This window comes from Erythrolamprus reginae, chromosome 10 (assembly GCF_031021105.1).
Source record: "Erythrolamprus reginae isolate rEryReg1 chromosome 10, rEryReg1.hap1, whole genome shotgun sequence".
NCBI classification, from domain to species: Eukaryota; Metazoa; Chordata; class Lepidosauria; order Squamata; family Dipsadidae; genus Erythrolamprus; species Erythrolamprus reginae.
Genome location: NC_091959.1, coordinates 24704674 through 24724540, shown reverse-complemented (window position 1 = coordinate 24724540; position 19867 = coordinate 24704674). Strand labels below are relative to the sequence as shown.

The following is a 19867-nucleotide window of genomic DNA, read 5'->3' as shown; positions in this document are numbered from 1 at the left end:
TATATATATATATATATATATATATATATATATATATATATATATATATATCCTATTCCTATATGTTTCTTTCTACTCTTTCATTGATATATCTTACACCTATATCTTTTCTTCTCCCCTTTTATTGATATATTTTATATGAGTGTATCCTCTGTAACCTTCATTATGTTTTTGGACAAAACAAACAAATAAATAAAAAATAAAATATTTGGAAAGGCAACAAACAGGATCTGCCATCCGTGTAAAATTTGTAAAACCTACCTTTAGTAAATTTGTCCAGCTGGGCAGCAATGCCTAGCCAACTTTGCAAAGCTTAAGATTGAGAAACTAAGCAGGTTTATGACTGCTGAGGACTTGGAAGGGAGACCACTAGGAAAGTCGGGAGTGGGCTACCCTGAGAAAGTGAAGACCCCAGAAGAAACACAATCAACGATTCTGCACGGATGCAAAGAGAATTCCATGGATGAGCGCACATAATTCCCAAGAGCCAAATGCCAGTCAACCAGAGATGTTTACCTTGCAAGATCTCCTTAAGATCGCCTTCCTGTTCTGCAAACTCAGGCCACCTGTACCCGCTCGCCACGAGCCAACCCACCTCCGTTATAACCGCCAACTGCCAAGCAAAGCCTGGCAAAGCCTTTTGTACTTTCAAGCCACAGAGGTTGGACTGGTTTGGCAGAAATCCGTAGGCGCGCAGAAAATAAAGCTCTTTGCCCCAAGTTGGCTGTCAGCCGATGCCTGTCAAGTGCCCCCCACCCAAGCGAGAGGGGAGACAATTGACAGAGCATTTTTAGAAACCTGCTCAGACCCACGAAACTGAGTGGGACCCTCCTTCCCCTGACATGTCTTGCTCGGCTCATCCACCGGATGAGTTGAGGGTGGGCAGATCCGAAGTGAAACTTAACAGCAGCTGCACACTCGGAGCCGCTCATCCCATCCTGGCTGAGGATGGCAGGCTCTGGAGTCCAACGTGTCTTAGGAAGCACCAGCCTTGGAAAGGCTAGATGACCTCGCAGGTTGATTTCCTTCCCCTTGAGCCTTCGAGGTTGCCCTTTTGTGAGGGGAAGGCATCCTTTAGAGTTGCAATGATAAATGGATGGGGATTACCTACGGGACCGACTTCTGTCTCATGCATCCCACAGGTTAGGTCCCATACGGTCGGCCTCCTCCAGGTCCCATCGGCCAGGCAATGCCATCTGGCGGGGCTTAGGGGAGGAGCCTTCTCTGTGGTGGCCCCGGCCTTCTGGAACGAACTCCCTCCGGAGATACGTACTGCCCCCTCCCTCCTGGCCTTTCGCAAAGCCTTGAAGACTCATCTTTGCTGGTGGGCATCGGGGGCTGTGAGTGTCGACAGCTAACAATGTCTGATGTTATTGAGTGGCTAGACCCAGTTGGGATGAATGTGGATGATTGTGTTTAGCATAAATGGGGTTTTAGAATTTTTCAGTTTTTTAATATTTTCATATTAGCATGAATATCATATCGTATTCATATTCATATTTCCATATTAATTATTTCATATTTCATATTGTAACACTTTGTACTGTATTTATTATGTTGTATATCACCCTGGGTTGGTTGAGAAGGGCGGCATACAAGTCTATTTAATTATTTAACTATTTAACTATTTAATTATTTAACTATTTAACTAATTAATTAAACAAACCTATGGCATGTGTGGCACACATGGCACATAGAGCCCTCTTAACAGGCATGGGAGTTGTTGCTCAGCTCAGCTCCATCGCACAGGCCAGCAGATTTTTTCGGTTATCTGCCGTGCATGCTCGGAGGGCGGGGCGCATGCTGGAAACATGTGCACCTGCGCAGGGATGGGGAGGTTATGCACATATGCATGGGGGCAGGTGCCCCCCCACCAGCCCAATTCTGGTCCCAGGAGGCTGCAGGGAGGCCTCTTAGGCCCAAAACAGGGTTGCGGTCTTGCGCATACGTAAGGGGGAGTGCAAGGGGTCTCATGCGCATAACAACATAAGAACCTAAGAAGAGTCCTGCTGAATCAGGTCAAAGCCCATCGAGTCCAACATTCTGTGTCACATAGTAGCCTACCAAGTGTCCACGGGGATCTTGAACAGAAACAGAAGGCAAGACCCTCCCTTTCCCTTGACCCCCAACAAATGGTACTCAAGGGAATCCTGCCTGCCTCAACCAACATAGAGGCGGCACATGGACATCCCTTTCAATCACCACCTATGGTACACTTGGCATCCATGAATCTGTCTAATCCTGCCTTGAAGCTATTAGGGCTGACAGCTCTCACGACCTCTTCTGGAAGTGGATTCCATAAACCAATGACCCTCTGGGTGAAGAAATGTTTCCCTTGATTTGTCCTCGCTTTCTTACCTATGAGCTTTAGGGAGGGTCCCCTCGTCCTAGTATTGTGTGATAGAGAAAATAATTTTCCTCTATCTACCTTTTCTATCCCATGGATGATTTTATACACTTAGATCAAGTCACCCCTTCAACGTCGTCTTTCAAGGCTGAAGAGACCAAGGCGTTGCAACCTGGTATCATAAGGGAGGTGCTCCATTTCCTTGATCATTCTTCTTGCCCTTTTTTTGAACCTTTTCCAGTTCCATTATATCCTTCTTGAGGTGCGGTGTCCAGAACTGTACACAGGACTCCAAGTGTGGTCTCACCATCGATTTGTACAGAGGCAATACAACACTTACCAACTTATTTTTGATTCCCTTCCTAATCATGCCAAGCATTCCCTTCCTAATCGATTCCCTTCCTAATCATGCCCAAGTCTACGGAGAGGGGCGGCATACAAATCTAAATAATAATAATAATTATTATAATTATAATTATAATTATAATTATAATTATAATTATAATTATAATTATAATTATAATTATAATTATAATTATAATTATAATTATAATTATAATAATTATTATAATTATAATTATAATTATAATTATAATTATAATTATATTTATTATATATATTATAATTATAATTATAATAATGGAATTTGCTTTTTTTTACTGCTGCTGTGCACTGGGTTGACATCTTCATTGAGCTGTCCACCAAAACCCCAAGATCCCTTTCTTGAGTTGCCTCGGAAAGATTTGCATGCGTGGGGGTGGGGCACGCAGGAGGGGGGGGCAAAGTGCACGAGGGTGTCATGCGCACCTTGCATTATAGGGGTTAGCACGTGTGGGCATACTATGGCCGCACACATGCTTTTTGGCACGCAACGAGAAAACGTTACCCTTTGAGGGTCTTGCTTTGAGGCTGAACCTCTGCAGCGAAACCCCCCAATCAAGTCCAAGTTCATCAAAAATAAGGGGATTTTCAGCCCCCACCCACCCACCTAATCGGCATGACCCTTGCAGGCAGGCCCAGAGCTGCTGCCTTTGAGGGATGTGATCTCCACCATCCAACCTCAAGCCCACCCCACTCTTTACTTTTGCCACCTGGCTTGCCAAACCCTGCATCTCTTTCCTTTTAGCCAACATCCCCCCTCCCAAACACACACACGACTCCCTATCACCCGCTTTTCCCATCCAGGACCTGGCTTGGCATCAAACACACGTCGGAACGGTTAGCGCAGCCTTAGGAGCCGCCGAGAAAGCAAAAAATAAAAAATAAAAATCCCACTTTCCTTTAAGACAAATTTATCCATGGGATGAAAGCAGAGGGCTACTCACGGAGTCTGTAACTGAAGATGGTTAGAAAGGGTGTCGTGGGAACCCAGTTAGAGGGTCTTCCGGGCCCTGGCTCCTTGGGGGTGTGGGGGCACTTTAGTCCCTAAAGTCTTAGTCTTCCTTCCCTGCCTCTCCTTCCCACCCCCAAACTAGGGTGCCTTCCGTCCCCTGTCCAATTATCTCTCCTATATCTCATATTTCTTTTCTTCCACTCATATTATCTCTATATCTCCTCCTCTATCCTCCATTGATGTATTGTACTTTATTCTTATATCTTCACTCCTATCCTTCCTTCCTTCCTTCCTTCCTTCCTTCCTTCCTTCCTTCTTTCCTCTCTTTGATATATATTATCACATGGTCAATCTCATTAACCTTCATTATGTATTGGACAAAATAAATAAATCAATGTCTCTAGCCTCACCTATAGAAGCCAAGCCATGAGCGACAGCTGGCTACAACGGGTCGTAGGAATCCGCCAGAGACTTTTCTGGGCAAAGGGGGGCTTCTCGGATCGGATCCTTATGCCCTCACCCCCCTTTCCCCCCCATCCCGAAGGGTCCCTAAAATCTACCTTCCTTCTCCCTTCCTATCCCAGCCTCCCCCCCCCCTCCCCGTGAGTCTCCATCCTTACCTGCTGGAGCCCAGCCACTGGCTACAAAGGTTCGTGGGAAGAACCCACCGAGACTTTTCCGGACAAGGAGGGTCTCCTTGTGGGCCAGGTCTAGATGTCCTCTGCGCCCTTTGCCCACCCCTTACCCCTCCTACTACAGGACCCCCCCACTCATGTCTCCAGCATCTCCTGCTGGAGTCCAGCCATGAGCAACAGCTGGCTACAACCAGGTCGTGGGGAGAATCCACTAGAGATTCTTCCCAGCAAAGGAGGCTCCTCAGAGCCGGGTCCATATGCCCTTACCCCCCCCCCCCAATTTGCCCCCCTCCCGAAGGTCCCTAAAACGTAACCCCCTCCCAGGCGCATTACCTGCCGGAGCCCACAATGGGTCATGGAAAGAACCCACCTGATATTTTTCCAGGCAAAGGGGGTCTTCTAGGGGGGCAGGTCTAGATGCCCTCTATCCTCTTTGTCCACCACTTCCCCCTTCTATCCTAGGAACCCCCCCCCCCTTGCATCTCAACCTCTTTTCCCAGCCAGGGTCTATAGATGCCCTCCCAAGGGGTCCCTAAAACCTCATCCCCCTCTCCACCTTTACACGCAGGAGCCCAGAACAGGTGGTGGAAAAAACCCACCTGAGACTTTTTTGAGGCTTCTTGGAGCGGGGTCCATATGCCCTCATCCCCCTTTCCAAAGGTTCCCTAAAACCGAACCTCCTCCCCACTTCCTGCCGGAACCCACAGCGAGTCGTGGGAAGAACCCACCCGAGACTTTTCCCCGCCAAAGAGGCTTCTCGGAGCCGGGTCTAGAGATGCCCTCCCGAGGAGTCCCTAAGACCTCGTCCCCGTCTTCCTCGCTTCCCCAGCTCACACCTCCTCCTCCCCCCCAAAAACCCCCCACCCACGCGCGTCTGCAGCCTTACCTGCCCCCGAGCGCGGCTCGGCTCCCCCGCGAGCTTCGCCCCCGCGCGGCTCTTCTCCTCCCCGTCCTCCTCCTCGAGCTCCGCTTCCTCCCTGCGGCCGCTCTTTCCCCGCCGCCTCCGACGGGGTGGGGCGGACACGAGTGGGGAGGAGCCGGAGCCGCCTCCGCGGAAGGGAGGAGAGTCCCACGCCTCGCGCGCGCCTCCGCGGGGCCCGCCGACCGGAGAAGCCCCGCCCCCACATGAGACTAGGCCCCGCCCCTTGAAGGATGGAACGGGATCCCTCACCCACCCAATCTGGGGAGGGGGGAAGAAGGGGGTTCCTGCGTTGGACTGGAATCTGCCCCCCAAAAAAGTTTTTACGACACAACAGCCTTGCAGAGTAGGCCAGCGTTCTTTATACCCATTCTGGAAGGGGCTAGGATGGCGGGAGTTGCTTCAGAAGACCTCCGTGAAGTGGGACAGGCAAGGTAGGACTGTTGCCCCCTCCCTCCCACCCACCCACCCCAATATTCTCATTGTTTTTTATTTCTTTATTTTATGTCTTTATTGTATTTCTATGCCCCTCACTCCAAAGGGACAGCAATAAAAACAGATTAAAATCTAATAATAATAATAATATTGGATTTGTATGCCGCCCCTCTCCATAGACTCAGGGCGGCTAACAACAATGATAAAAACAGCATGTGACAATCCAATAATAAATCAGCTAAAACCCCTTATTTATAAAAACCAAACATACACACAAACATACCATGGATAATTTGTAATGGCCTAGGGGGAAGGATTATCTCAACTCCCCCATGCCTGGCGGTATCAATGAGTCTTGAGTAGTTTACGAAAGACAGGGAGGGTGGGGGCAATTCTAATCTCCGGGGGGAGTTGGTTCCAGAGGGCCGGGGCCGCCACAGAGAAGGCTCTTCCCCTGGGGCCCGCCAAACGACATTGTTTAGTCGACGCGACCCGGAGATAATGATAAATGATAATGATAAAAATAATGATAAAAATCAGTAATAACAATAATATAAAAAACATACATACTTGCAATCAGCTTAATTCCAGGCACCGAGTTCAGGTGCTAGGTGTTGTAAAGTCCAACTCAACTCAAGGCGCCCACAGGGAGTCCTCAGGTTACACCCGCAATGGAGCCCAATGTTTATGTGGTTAAGGGAGAAATTTCCCTGGGACCCTTCAAACAGAAGCTGGCAACAGAGAGAGAAAATAATAAGGATGAGGAGGAGGATGAGGAGGAGGAGAAGAAGAATTAAATACTAATTGCAAGATAATTCAGAATAAAATATTCCAGATAATTTTGACTTCTTAATTCATTTTAGCTCCTAAAATTAATGTGGAGGTGGGTTGGTGTACACGCACGCGTGTGAATAAATCTCTACAGGTAGTTCTCAATTTACGACACAATGGAGCCCAACGTATATGTTGTTAAATGAGAAATCCCCCTAGAAACAGTTTTCTGGCAACAGAGAAAGCAAACAAATAATAATATCATGATAATAACACGCTAATTGCAAGATAATTAAGAATAACATATTCCGGATAATTTATGCCTCTTAATTCATATTAACTCCTAAAATTTATATGTGTTTGTGTGTACCTGTGTGAATAAATCTCTACAGGTAGTTCTCGATTTAGGACACAATGGAGCCCAAAATTTATGTTGCTTAGTGAGAAATTTGTTCAGTTTTGCTCCATTCTATGACCTTTTATGTCACGGCCGTTAAGTGAATCCCTGAAGCTGTTAAATGATGAAGGGGGTTGTTAATTTTGGAAGCTGGTTTCTCCATTGTCTTTGCTGGTCAGAAGGTCGCAAAAGGGAACCAAAAGATGACACCTGCAACCATCATAAATATGAACCCGTTATCAAGCACCCAATTGTAAATCGTGTGTCCATGAGGACGCCGCAGTGGTCGTAAGTGTGAAAAATTGGACATAAATCGCTGTTTTCAGTGCTGCTATAACTTTGAATGGTCACTAAAGGAACTGTTGTAAGTGGAGGACTGTGTTATTAAAATCATCCCAGGAAGGGTTCAAATTCCACACCTGTAGCTTATATACCAGTGATGGCAAACCTTTTTTTGTTCAGGTGCCAAAAGGGTGTGTGTGTGCACTATAGCACACATGCCTGTAACCACACCCATAATGCAAAGGCCTCTCCCCCACACATGCGCACACAAACCCCCCCAGTGCTGTCTCCCATGTCTGCACACAGGCCTCATTGAAGCCTCTGAACTTCCAGTAGGCCCGTTGAGCTGTTTTTCACCCTCCCCAGGCTTCAGGAATCTCCTGAAACCTGGGGTGGGTGAAAAATGGCCCAAAGGGCCATCGGATGGTCATTTCCGAACTTCTGGTAGGCCCAATGGACCTATTATTCATCGTCCACAGGTTCTGGAAGCTTTCCTGAAACCTGGGGAGGGCAAAATATGGCCCAATGGCCCTACCGGAAGTTCATTTCCGAACTTCCAATAGGCCCATTGGACCCATTTTTCGTTATCCACAGGCTCTGGAGACCTTTCTGAAGCCTGAGAAGTGCAAAAATGACCGAAAAGAAGCCCAAAAATCAGCTGGCCAGCGCATATAGTGCAACAGCTTCGGCAAAAAGGCTTCAAGAGTTGTTAACCTAATCCTACGTAGCTTCTGCTCCGGTAATCTCACACTTCTAACCAGAGCATACAAAACTTTCACCAGACCAATCCTTGAATACAGCTCATCTGTCTGGAACCTGCACCGCATTTCAGACATAAACACTCTAGAAAATATCCAGAGATCCTTTATTTATATATTTATTTATTTATTTATTTATTTATTTATTTATTTTTATTTATTTATTTATTTATTTATTTATTAGATTTGTATGCCGCCCCTCTCCGTAGACTTTACTAGAAGAGCCCTCCACTCCTCTGCTCATAACAGAATAGAAAGCTTAGAATTATGTCGCCTTAAACACAATCTAATCGTAGCCCATAAAATCATCTGCTACAATGTTCTTCCTGTCAGCGAGTACTTCAGCTTCAACCACAACAACACATGAGCACACAACAGATACAAACAATGTAAAGCACTCTAAACTGGATTGCAGAAAATACAACTTTAGCAACCGAGTAATTTATGCATGGAACTCCCTACCAGACTCTGTAGTGTCATCTCCTAACCCCAAAAACTTTACCCTTAGACTCTCCACTGTTGACCTCTCCCGATTCCTAAGATGTCAGTAAGGGGCGTGCATAAGTGCACCAGCATGCCTTCCGTTCCCTGTCCCAATGTTTCTCTCTTACTAATATCATGTATATAAATATTATAACTTTGTATACCACCAATACGTATGTGATGAAACAAATAAATAAAAATAAATAAATACTTGCACACTAGAGTCGGCAACGGACAAAGCCTTGCGCGCCCTCAGATATGGCTCTGCCTGCCCCCTGTGACACATGTGCCATCGGTTTGCCATCATGGTTATATACCAACAATAACAGGTAGTCCTCGACTTATGACCACAACTGAGCTCAACATTTCTGTTGCTAAGCGAGACAAGCGTCAAGTGAGTTTTGCCCCATTCTACGACCCTTTCTTGTCACGGTTGTTAAGGGAATCCCTGTGGTTGTTTTAAGTTTTAATAACATGGTCGTTAAGTGAGTCTGGCTTCCCTATTAAGTTAGCTTGTCAGAAAGTCACAAAAGGAGAATCGCATGACTCCAGAATGTTGCAATTGTCATACATACGAGTTGGTCACCAAGTGTCCAGATTTTGATCTGTGACCATAGGCATGCCACCATGGGTCATAAGTGTGAATAAGGGTCACTTTTTTTTCATTGCTGGTGTATCTCCAGTCACTAAACGAACTGTGGTAAGTGGAATACTACCTGTATGCTTCTAAAACTTGCAAAGAAATCCCTCTTTCCTGGGAAAAAAATAATCATAAGTTGTGATTTATTGAATTATTAATTTTGTCAAGCATGTATCATAGATACATGTATAAACATGATTATGAATACAGGAAATGGGTATGAATAAATGGGGACATTAGCACAGGGGGAGTAAGCACACTGGTGCACTTATGCATGCGGCATGTCCCTTCAAGACCTCTTAGGAATGGGGTGAGGTCAACAGTAGAAGGTCTAAAATAAAGATTTTAGGGTTTGTGGAAGAAACCACAGAGTCAGGTAAAGTATTCCTGGAATTAATCACTCTGTTTGCTGAAGTCGTATTTTCTGCAATCAAACATATTGTCCTATTGCCTAATTTACCTGTACCTAGAAACATAGAAGCATAGAAGATTGACGGCAGAAAAAGACCTCATGGTCCATCTAGTCTGCCCTTATACTGTTTCTTGTATTTTATCTTAGGATGGATATATGTTTATCCCAGGCATGTTTAAATTCAGTGACTGTGGATTTACCGACCACGTCTGCTGGAAGTTTGTTCCAAGCATCTATTCCTCTTTTAGTCAAATAATAATTTCTCACGTTGCTTCTGATCTTTCCCCCAACTAACCTCAGATTGTGCCGCCTTGTTCTTGGGTTCACTTTCCTATTGAAAACACTTCTCTCCTGAACCTTATTTAACCCTTTAACATATTTAAATGTTTTGATCATGTCCCCCCTTTTCCTTCTGTCCTCCAGACTATACAGATTGAGTTCATTAAGTCTTTCCTGATAAGTTTTATGCTTAAGACCTTCCACCATTTTTCACCACCTACTTTGCTAGTGTTTATGTTTATGTACCAATGCCTACTATATTGTACATGTTTGACCAAATCAAATCAATCAATCAAATCAAGTTTGGAGTGGTTTACCTTAAGTTTGTAATACAAACTTTGTATCTATTGTGTTCTTGTGTATCGTTTTGGTTGAAGTTGGGTTCAGAACAATTTTCTTTCCGGTGGCTGGAGATTGTAAAATTGTATTCCCATGACCAGGTAGAAAGTTTTCTTTCAGCTCTGCTGTAATAAACAAACTTTCTCCTTCAGCTGCAGATTATCGCCAAGGTTCTCCTTCCTTCCTTCCTTTGCTTGTTTTCTCTGATATGCCGTAGCCAAATAATCCTCGAGCGAAGGCCAAACATCCCATAAAGTTTAAGCCTGCTAGACACTGAACCGGTTTTGTCAGGAGCATCTGTCTGTCAATGGACCAGAGCTTTTACAGGGCATAAAAAAATCATTACCAATAATGATCTCCATTCTGACAGAGAACACTCTTTGGAGCTCATGCTCTGCTAAACAACAAATTTCCACAAAACGATCTGAGGCCCCAGGATGTCAAACCACGTGGTAGGGCTGCATCATCATCATCATCATCATCATCATCATCATATTCCTTATTCCCTTTGCACTATAAGTGATCATATTATAACTATGCTGTTTAATTCTTAGGATTTATGTGGACTGCTTGTCTCCTATGACTATCATTGAGTATTGCATCCTATGATGCATGATAATTACATGTTATGATTGTGATCATGATTTATCATTTGTTGCTGGTATGAACACTGAGAGTTTATACACAGGAGACAATTCCTTGTATGTCCAATCACACTTAGCCAATAAAGATTTCTCTTCTCTTCTGTATTCTCTTCTCTTCTTATTCCATCTGTTCTGTTCTGTTCTGTTCTGTTCTATTCTACTATTTATTCTATCCTATCCTATCCTATCCCATCCCATTCTTTCATTTATCTTATTTTTTGTTTTGTTATTTTATGTTTTATTTTTTATTTTTTTTATTTTTTTTATTTTATATATTTTATATTTTATATATTTTATATATTTTATATTTTATATTTTTTATATTTTTTATATATTTTATATTTTTTATATATTTTATATTTTTTATATATTTTATATTTTTTATGTATTTTATATTTTATTTCATTTTGAAGTTTATACTTCTATTTATTGAATGAGCTACGAACAATAACCGCTGTTGCAACTGTTAATCAAATAGCCTGAAAACATACACCTTCTTAATCCTGGGGTTTAGCTCTGCTAATCCCCAGCAAGAATCTTAATTGATCCTGGTAACAATAGAGGTAAGATTCTTAATTTACCAAGCAGTCAGGAGTGGGGCAGAGTTTGAGACTGGACCTGTTTCCCGAAATAGATCCGCTTGTTCAGTGTCGTGATGGAAGAACACAAAGGCATCTCACAGCCAAATTTTGCAAACTGCCCTAAAATTAGGCCCAGGGGTGGAGGATGCATTTAAGGGGGATCAAAACTGATCTCCTTTCTGGATCTAGCTGGAGTTTCTGTTTGTAATTAAAGAGGAAGAACGTGTCCCTGGAGCTGTCATTTCTTAAAGGCTCCATTCCTTTATGGTTTATCATTTCAACCCCAGCAATGACGTATCTTTATTCGGTACCCATCACCGTACCAGTCCTATTTTGTTGGCACTTCTGAAGATAAAACAACAACAGGCCATTTTCTCACCAGGGTTGGGGGAAAAGGAATCCTGTGAAATTTATGAAAACCGGGCAGAAGGTTACAGGGTGTCCTTGACTTATAACAGTTTGTTTAGTGACCATACAAAGTTACAACGGCACTGAAAAAAGTGACTTCTTACCGTGTTTCACAGTTATGATCTTTCCAGTGTCCCTGCGGTCACGTGACCAAAATGTAGAGCTTGGCAACCGGTTCATAGTTATGATGGTTGCAGCGTCCCGGGGTCACGCGATCCCCTTTTGTGACCATGGGGAAGCCTGATTCACTTAACAACCGTGCTATTAATGTAAGAACTGCAGCGATCCCCTTACCAGCTGTGAACGAAAGGTCGTAAAATTGGGCAAAACTCACTTAACTGTCTCACCTAGCAACAGAAATGTATGTTCAATTATGGTCGTAAGTCAAGGACCAACTTAAAAATTGCAGTGATTCATTTACCAACTATGGTAAGAAAGCTTAGAACTACGACACCTTAAACATGATCCAAGTATCGCCCACAAGATCATATGCTGCAATGTCCTGCCTGTCAAAGACTACTTCAGCTTCAACCACAACAACACAAGAGCACACAACAGATTCAAAATTAATATTAACCGCTCCAAATTTGACTGTAAAAAATACGACTTCAGTAATCGAGTTGTCGAAGCATGAAACTCATTACTGGACTCCATAGTGTCATCCCCTAACCCCCAACATTTTACCCTTAGACTATCCACGGTTGACCTCTCCAGATTCCTAAGAGGTCAGTAAGGGGAGTGCATAAGTGCACTAGAGTGCCTTCCGTCCCCTGTCCTATTGTCCTATTGTCTCTCTTATATCTCATATATCTTTTCTTCTATTCCCATATCATTGGTTGCCGATCAATTTCCGGTCACAATTCAAAGTGTTGGTTATGACCTTTAAAGCCCTTCATGGCATTGGACCAGATTACCTCCGAGACCGCCTCCTGCCGCACGAATCCCAGCGACCGATTAGGTCCCACAGAGTGGGCCTTCTCCGAGTCCCGTCAACTAAACAATGTCGGTTGGCGGGCCCCAGGGGAAGAGCCTTCTCTGTGGCGGCCCCGACCCTCTGGAACCAACTCCCCCCGGAGATTAGAACTGCCCCTACTCTCCCTGCCTTCTGTAAAGTTCTTAAAACCCACCTTTGCCGTCAGGCATGGGGGCACTGAAACATCTCCCCTGGGCATGTATAATTTATGTATGGTATGCTTGTGTGTGTGTTTGTTAGTATATTGGGGTTCTCTTTTAAACTTTTTAAAAAATATTTAAATTATTTGGATTCGTTACGATTTGTTTATGCCTTGTTGTGAGCCGCCCCGAGTCCGCGGAGAGGGGCGGCATACAAATCTAAATAATAAATAAATAAATAAATAAATAAATAAATAAATAAATAAATAAATAAATAAATAAATAATAAATGTCTTTTCTTCTCTTCTTTCATTGATATATTTTATTCTTATATCTTTTCTTCAATTCTTTCATTATTATATTTAACTACGAGTATATCCAATGTACCCTTTGTTGTGTTTTGGACTAACTAACTACCTAACTACCTAACTAACTACCTAAATACCTAACTAACTAACTAACTAACTAACTAACTAACTAAATAAATAAATAAATAAATAAATAAATAAATAAACAAACAAACAAACAAACAAACAAATAAATAAATAAATAAATAAATAAAATGGGGCAAAACTCACTTAACAAATGCATCGCTTAGCAACATAAATGTTGGGTTCAATTCTGGTCATAAGTTGAGGACTGTCTGTATTCTTCTTCGTCAGTTCAGGTGCAGTCCTCAACTTACAAAAATTCATTTAGTGACGGTTCAAAGTTACAGTGTCACTGAAAAAAGTGACCTATTATGGTCGTAAGTCAAGGACCAACTTAAAAATTGCAGTGATTCATTTACCAACTATTATTCACACTAATGAGCTTTATAACATCCCCATGGCAACGTGATCGAAATTCGGATCCCCTCCAACTGTCTCATAGTTATGACGGTGGCTAAGCGCTATATAAATCTAAGCGCTATTGCTATGCCCCAGGTTCATGCGTCATTCCCTTTTGCAACCTTTTGAGAAGCAAAACCAATGGGAAGCCAGATTCACATAACAGCTGGGTTACTAACTTCACAACTGCAGTGATTCAATATTTAAAAAATAAATTTTATTAATTTTTAATAATGACAGATACACACTACATAAAAGACAAGTGATGCACAGTGCTGCATGCTCCCACCACCCAACATCATTCATTCATAAGAACATAAGAAGAGTCCTGCTGAATCAGGCCAAAGCCCATCGAGTCCCCGCATTCTGTGTCACACAGTGGCCCACCAATTGTCCATGGGGACCTTGAGCAAAAAGAGAAGGCAAGACCCTCCCTTTCCCTTGACCCCCAACAAATGGTCCTAGTATTGTCCTAGTATTGTGTGATAGAGAAAATATTTTTTCTCTATCCACCTTTTCTATCCCATGCAGGATTTTATACACTTCGATCAAGTCACCTCTTAAACACCGTCTTTCAAGGCTGAAGAAACCAAGGCGTTGCAACCTGGTTTCACAAGGGAGGGGCTCCATTCCCTTGATCATTCTTGTTGCTCTTTTTTGCACCTTTTCCAGTTCCATTATATCCTTCTTGAGGTGCGGTGACCAGAACTGTACACAGTACTCCAAGTGTGGTCTCACCACCATTCAGATCCCTCCACCAAAATGAGGGTGTACTTTTAATATTATTTTAAACCAAGAACATTGCAATATTTACAAATTGTAGAGTGATTCCAGTTTATTCTTTATACCTTGGTGTCGAATTCTACTAACTATATAACCTCTAACCCTGTCCCAACTCCAACTGCAGTGATTCAATTAACAACAGTGGCAGGAAAGGTCCTAAAGCAGGACAAAGCTCACTTAACAAATATCTCACTTAGCAACAGAAAATTTGGACTCAATTGTGATCGTAAATCGAAGACCTCATTAGTACTATACTGTGTTCTGGAAGACCAATTCTGGAATACAGCTCACCTATCTGGAACCCCCATTGCATATCAGACATTAATACAATCCAGAAATATTTCACAAGAGTCCTTCACTCCTCCGCTTGCAACAAATACACCTTATTCCACCTGACCTGAAATACTGAAATCAGTCAATTTACAACTACATCACCTCCGATCTGATCTAACTGTAGTTAATAAAACCATATACCCAAATGTCCTTCCTGTTAATGACTACTTCACCTTCAACCGCAGTAATACACAAGCACGTAAATGAAAAACGCTCCAAACTCAAACTGCAGAAAACTCAGCAACAGAGTGATCAATGCCTGGGATGTTCTACCTGACTCTATGGTTTCTTCCCCAAACCCCAAAAACTTTAACCTTAGACTTCCTACAGTTGACCTCTCCCTGTTTCTAAGGCATCTGTAAGGTCACCATAAACGCACCATTACTATTATCCTATACTTCGTTTAAATTTTGCTTATCACAGGGAATAACAAAAAGCAATAGGGAGATTCCCTTACTCTCAGGTGTTGGCTCGGAGTAGCCAGGAGAAACCCTTTTCGAGGTTATTTTAATAATAATAATCACCAGGATTAGGAACTTGCTTTTTTTAAAAAAAGCAGCAACAGGCCATTGCAATCTGAGATGGGAAATTATCTGACCTCTGGCTCTTAACAAAACCTCTGATTGTTGATTTACTTCCTGTGTTTGCATAAAGTCACGCCGTGCTCGGAGGCTTGTCTCTCTTTTTCCTGGGTTCAAGCTTTCCTGAACGTTTGCCAATCTAATCTTTCCTTGCTCTGGCCAAGCTTGTTCTTGTTAAACTTGTGCTATTGCCAATAAAATATTACTCACACACCATTAACTCCCAAAGCGATACCAGTCACCATAGGTTTTTTTTTCTGTTTTGTGGCTTCTACAGTTCCTGGCAGGGCAAGGGTTGTGTGTTTGTGTGTCTGTGCGCAAGTGCTGCTCAGTCCATTCTCCCCCCACCCAAAAAAAGAAAAGAAAAAAACCATTATTTGTGTCCACAAGGAAATAAAACAAACCACAGCGGCACCCAAATGTGAGAATAATTCTGCAGATGCTGAAAGGCAGCCAGGATCAAATATGCTTGTTGAGTTTTTCCTGTTATAAAGGATGTTTGCCAAAGGCAGATACTGTACAGTGAACAGAATAAACAGAGAGGACTGGAACCCAGAAGCCTGAAAAATGCACAACTGCACAACCCTTGTTTGAAAGTGTATATGGGGCAGTGATGGCGAATTTATGGCATGTGTGCCTGAGATGCAGTAATGGGCTGCTGTGGGGGTAATAGGTTTATGCACTATTTATAGAATACTTAATTTTTTTATTGTCCTTCCTTCTCTAGTACCTTAGTATGATCCTTAATTACCTTTAAAATAGGAAAAAGTAAAATAGTATGTTTTTACCCATTAAATGCTTTAATCATTTTAAACATGATCTAGAACTGAACTTTTATAGCAATGAAAGAAAATTGAGCTACTTGCCTAATCTGTTATCCTACTGAACCTTGTGGGTTCAGTACAAAACCTTAAAATGTTCCTGTGCTCCTCATCAGATAATGCTGTCTATCATTTGTTCTTTTTGTGGCTGTTCAGATAACGTGACTTCATCAACTGCAAAAGAGTCCAAGCACCTATTTGAAAACTTACCTTGGTCGGTAAGCCGCTCCCACCCAGTCACATGGCTGGCAAACCACTCCTACCCAGTCACATGACAATTATGTCACACCCACACAATAAGCCATGCCCACAGTGCGGTGGTAAAAAATTTGGCAGCCCATCACTGCACAGGTGGCACCCAGAATCGTATCGAAAGGCACGTGAGGCATCGGCTTATGTCAGAGCCGGGGTGCATGCGTGCTCTGGCCAGCTAATTTCCAGCCTTGGGGAAGGCTGATTCGCCCTACGGAGACCTTAGGAAGCTTCCCTGGAGCCTCCGGTGTGTCAAAAACAGCATAACAAGCAAACCAGAAGTCCATTTTTCCAAACTTCTGGTTTACCCATTGAGCCGTTTTGTCACCATCCAAGGCTTCAGTGAGGTCTTTGTGCATGCATGGGGGCAGAGAGGGTGTCTATGTGCAGGGGGCAGCATGTGGGGGTTGCACATGTGTGGAAGAGAGGGAATGGGTGCGGGCACCTCTGCGTGTATTAGCATACATACACGCACCCTTTGTGTGTGAATTAGGTCCATAGAGTTGGCCTTCTCCGGGTCCCGTCGACTAAACAATGTCGTCTGGCGGGACCTAGGGGAAGAGCCTTCTCTGTGGCGGCCCCAGCCCTCTGGAATCAACTCCCCCTGGAGATTCGAATTGCCCCCACCCTCCTTGCCTTCCGTAAGATGTTGAAGACCCATTTATGCCACCAGGCATGGGGGGATTAATTCTCTCTCCACCCTCCTGACTTTAGCATTTGAGAGTGGTGTGATTGTGTAGAATTGATTGGTTTTTTTTTAGTAATAATGGGTTTGTAATTTAGTTTTCTTAATATTGGATTTGTATTGTATTGTATTGTTATTGCTGTTTTGAACCCCTCTGAGTCCTCGGAGAGGGGCCTCATACAAATCTATTTTTAAAAATAATAATAATAATAATTATTATTATTATTATTATTATTATTATTATTATTATTATTATTATCATTATCATTATCATTATCATTATCATTATCATCATTATCATTATCATTATTATTATGCACGCAAACCAAAAAATGTTTGTCCTCACTGGTACAGGGTCTCCCGCTTGAGCAGGGGGGTTGGACTAGAAGACCTCCAAGGTCCCTTCCGGCTCGAGTCTGATTGATTGAAATAGAGCTGCCTCACAGGTCATCCTCAACTGAGCCTAGAAATTCTGATGCTAACTTGATAAAGCGAGTTTTGCCCTGTTTTATTACCTTTCTTGTCGCCGTTGTTAAGTGAATGGTTGCCGTTGCTAATTAGTAACACGGCAATGAAGTGACTCTGGCTTCCCCATTGACTTTGCTTGTGGGAAGGGGACAAAAGAGGATCACGTGACTTCCAGGACATTGTAAACCATAATACAGATCAGTGGCCAAGTGCCCTCCCAACAGTCACCAGTGCGAAAAACGGTCGTCAGTCAGTCTCTTCAGTGCCATTGGAATTTCAAACAATCACTAAATGAACCATTGTAAGTTGAGGACTACCAGAGTTCCATGCATCATCTACTCAGTTACTAAAGCCCCAGTTCCTGCAATCGAGTTTGGAGGGGTTTACTTTAAGTTTGTATCTGTTGTGTGCTCGTGTGTTGTTGTGGTTGAAGCTGAAGTAGTCGTTGACAGGAAGGACGTTGTAGCAGATGATTTTATGGGCTATGCTTAGGTCGAGGTAGTACTAAGCTTTCTAAACCTAAGATTGTAAGTCTAGTTGCATAGGGGATTCTGTTGTTCTGGGACTATATGCTTACTGTCTCTAAACCACTTAGAGAGGGCTGTAAACAGGAGTGGGCTACTGCCCGGACGGGGGGGGGGAGGACGCAGTGGGGTAGCGAAAACGGGGCTCCACCCCAGAACACCCAATTTGCACTGAAAGATGTTGAAAGAAAACACAGGGCGTCTTGCAGAAGCCACGACCACAGTGTGGTAGGAAAAAATTTGGTAGCCCTTCACTGGCTGTAAAGCACTGTGAAGCGGTATATAAGTCTAAATGCTAGAATACCTCTGGAACCGTCTTCTGCCGCACGAATCCCAGCGACCGATAAGGTCCCACAGAGTTGGCCTTCTCCGGATCCCGTCGACTAAACAGGCAGGCCCCAGGGGAAGAGCCTTCTCTGTGGCAGCCCCGGCCCTCTGGAATCAACTCGCCCCAGGGATTAGAACTGCCCCCACCCTCCTTGCCTTTCGTAAGTTGCTAAAGACCCACCTTTGTTGCCAGGCATGGGGGAACTAAGATACCCCCAGGCTTATATAGTTTAGACATGGTATGATTGTGTTGTATGGTTTTAATGTTGGGCTTTTTAGATGTTTTTAATATTAGATTTGTTATACTGTTATTATTTTGCTGTGAGCCGCTCCAGATCTACGGAGAGGGGTGGCATACAAATCTAATCAATTATTATTGTTGTTGTTGTTGTTGTGGCTCTAAGCATTGGGCTCTCTTAAGGCCACTCTGAATCAAGCAGGAAGTAAAAGAAAAAGAGTCATCAGTTATTTTTATGGCTCAGAATTTTTCTGCCCCATCAAAGCCTTCCAATGTCATCCCCCTTCAACCCTTTCTGGCCTCGAGGCTTTTGCTGGGTCCCAGCCAGGTTGCGTAACACATTTTACGGGAAGGCTGTTCTTTTGGCCATGCTGGAAACCAACCGAAGCAGCAAAGGAAAGCATGCAGACTCATCAGGCCGGTTTCCTGCAGGAGGCAGAAATCGGAAGGAAAGTCCTTTCCTAAGAGGCAAGCGGAGGATTGTAGCAAAGCAGCAGTTAATTATTCTACACACACCCCTCGTTCACCCTCACATTGTGGAATTTCCAATGAGGCAAACGTTGCTTTCCTTGGTGTCCCCCCACCAAAAAAATCCCATGTGTTATAAAATTCAGCCAGTGATGCTGAATTTTCTAAAGTACTAGAATTTAATTTAAACCATTTGTTAGATTTGTTGAATTTATTTATTTATTTATTTACTTACTTACTTACTTACTTACTTACTTACTTACTTACTTACTTACTTACTTACTTATTTGAGGACTCGGGATGGCTTACAACATATCGGAGAGGGGCGGCATACAAATCTAATAAATAAAAATAAAAATAAATAAAAAGAACACTAAAATACAATACGCTAAATCCAATTAATTAACGTTAAATAAAATACTCTAAAATAATTAATTATATTAAAAATCAATCATACCCATTCAAACAACAGCCATACATAGCATTCGTCAGACAGGGGGCTGAGATCTAATCGGCCCTAGCCTGGCAGCATAAATGAGTAGACTCTTGCGAAAGGCGAGGAGGGTGGGGGCAGTGTGAATCTCCGGAGGGAACTGATTCCAGAGGGCCGGGGCCTCCACAGAGAAGGCTCTTCCCCTAGGCACCGCCAAGCGACATTGTCTAGTTCAGTGTTTTTCAACTGGTGTGCCACAGCACACTAGTGTGCCATGAGACATGGTCAGATGTGCTGTGGGGAAAATAAAACATGGGTCCCTAAACTACGGCCTGCATGCCGGATACG

The 19867-nt window shown here is 43.3% G+C and overlaps 1 protein-coding gene and 1 long non-coding RNA gene across 5 annotated transcripts in view; one reads left to right on the top strand and one right to left on the bottom strand.

The window, feature by feature from the left end:
• Nucleotides 1-6309, bottom strand: part of MCTP2 (multiple C2 and transmembrane domain containing 2) — a 232733-nt gene extending 226424 nt beyond the window's left edge. Inside the window, exon 1 of one of the 4 annotated variants that reach the window (XR_011559979.1) lies at nt 5202-5302. The gene's annotated coding sequence lies outside the window, so the exon portion shown is untranslated. Of the gene's footprint in view, nt 1-5201; nt 5305-6239 lie in introns of those variants that run through there. The other 3 variants (XM_070762681.1, XM_070762680.1, XM_070762682.1) reach the window with 3 other exon arrangements.
• Nucleotides 5656-17441, top strand: LOC139173117 (uncharacterized). Its single transcript, XR_011559980.1, has 3 exons — nt 5656-5668; nt 16281-16342; nt 17416-17441. It is a non-coding gene; the product is annotated as an uncharacterized lncRNA (long non-coding RNA).
• The last annotated feature ends 2426 nt before the right edge of the window (nt 17442-19867 follow it).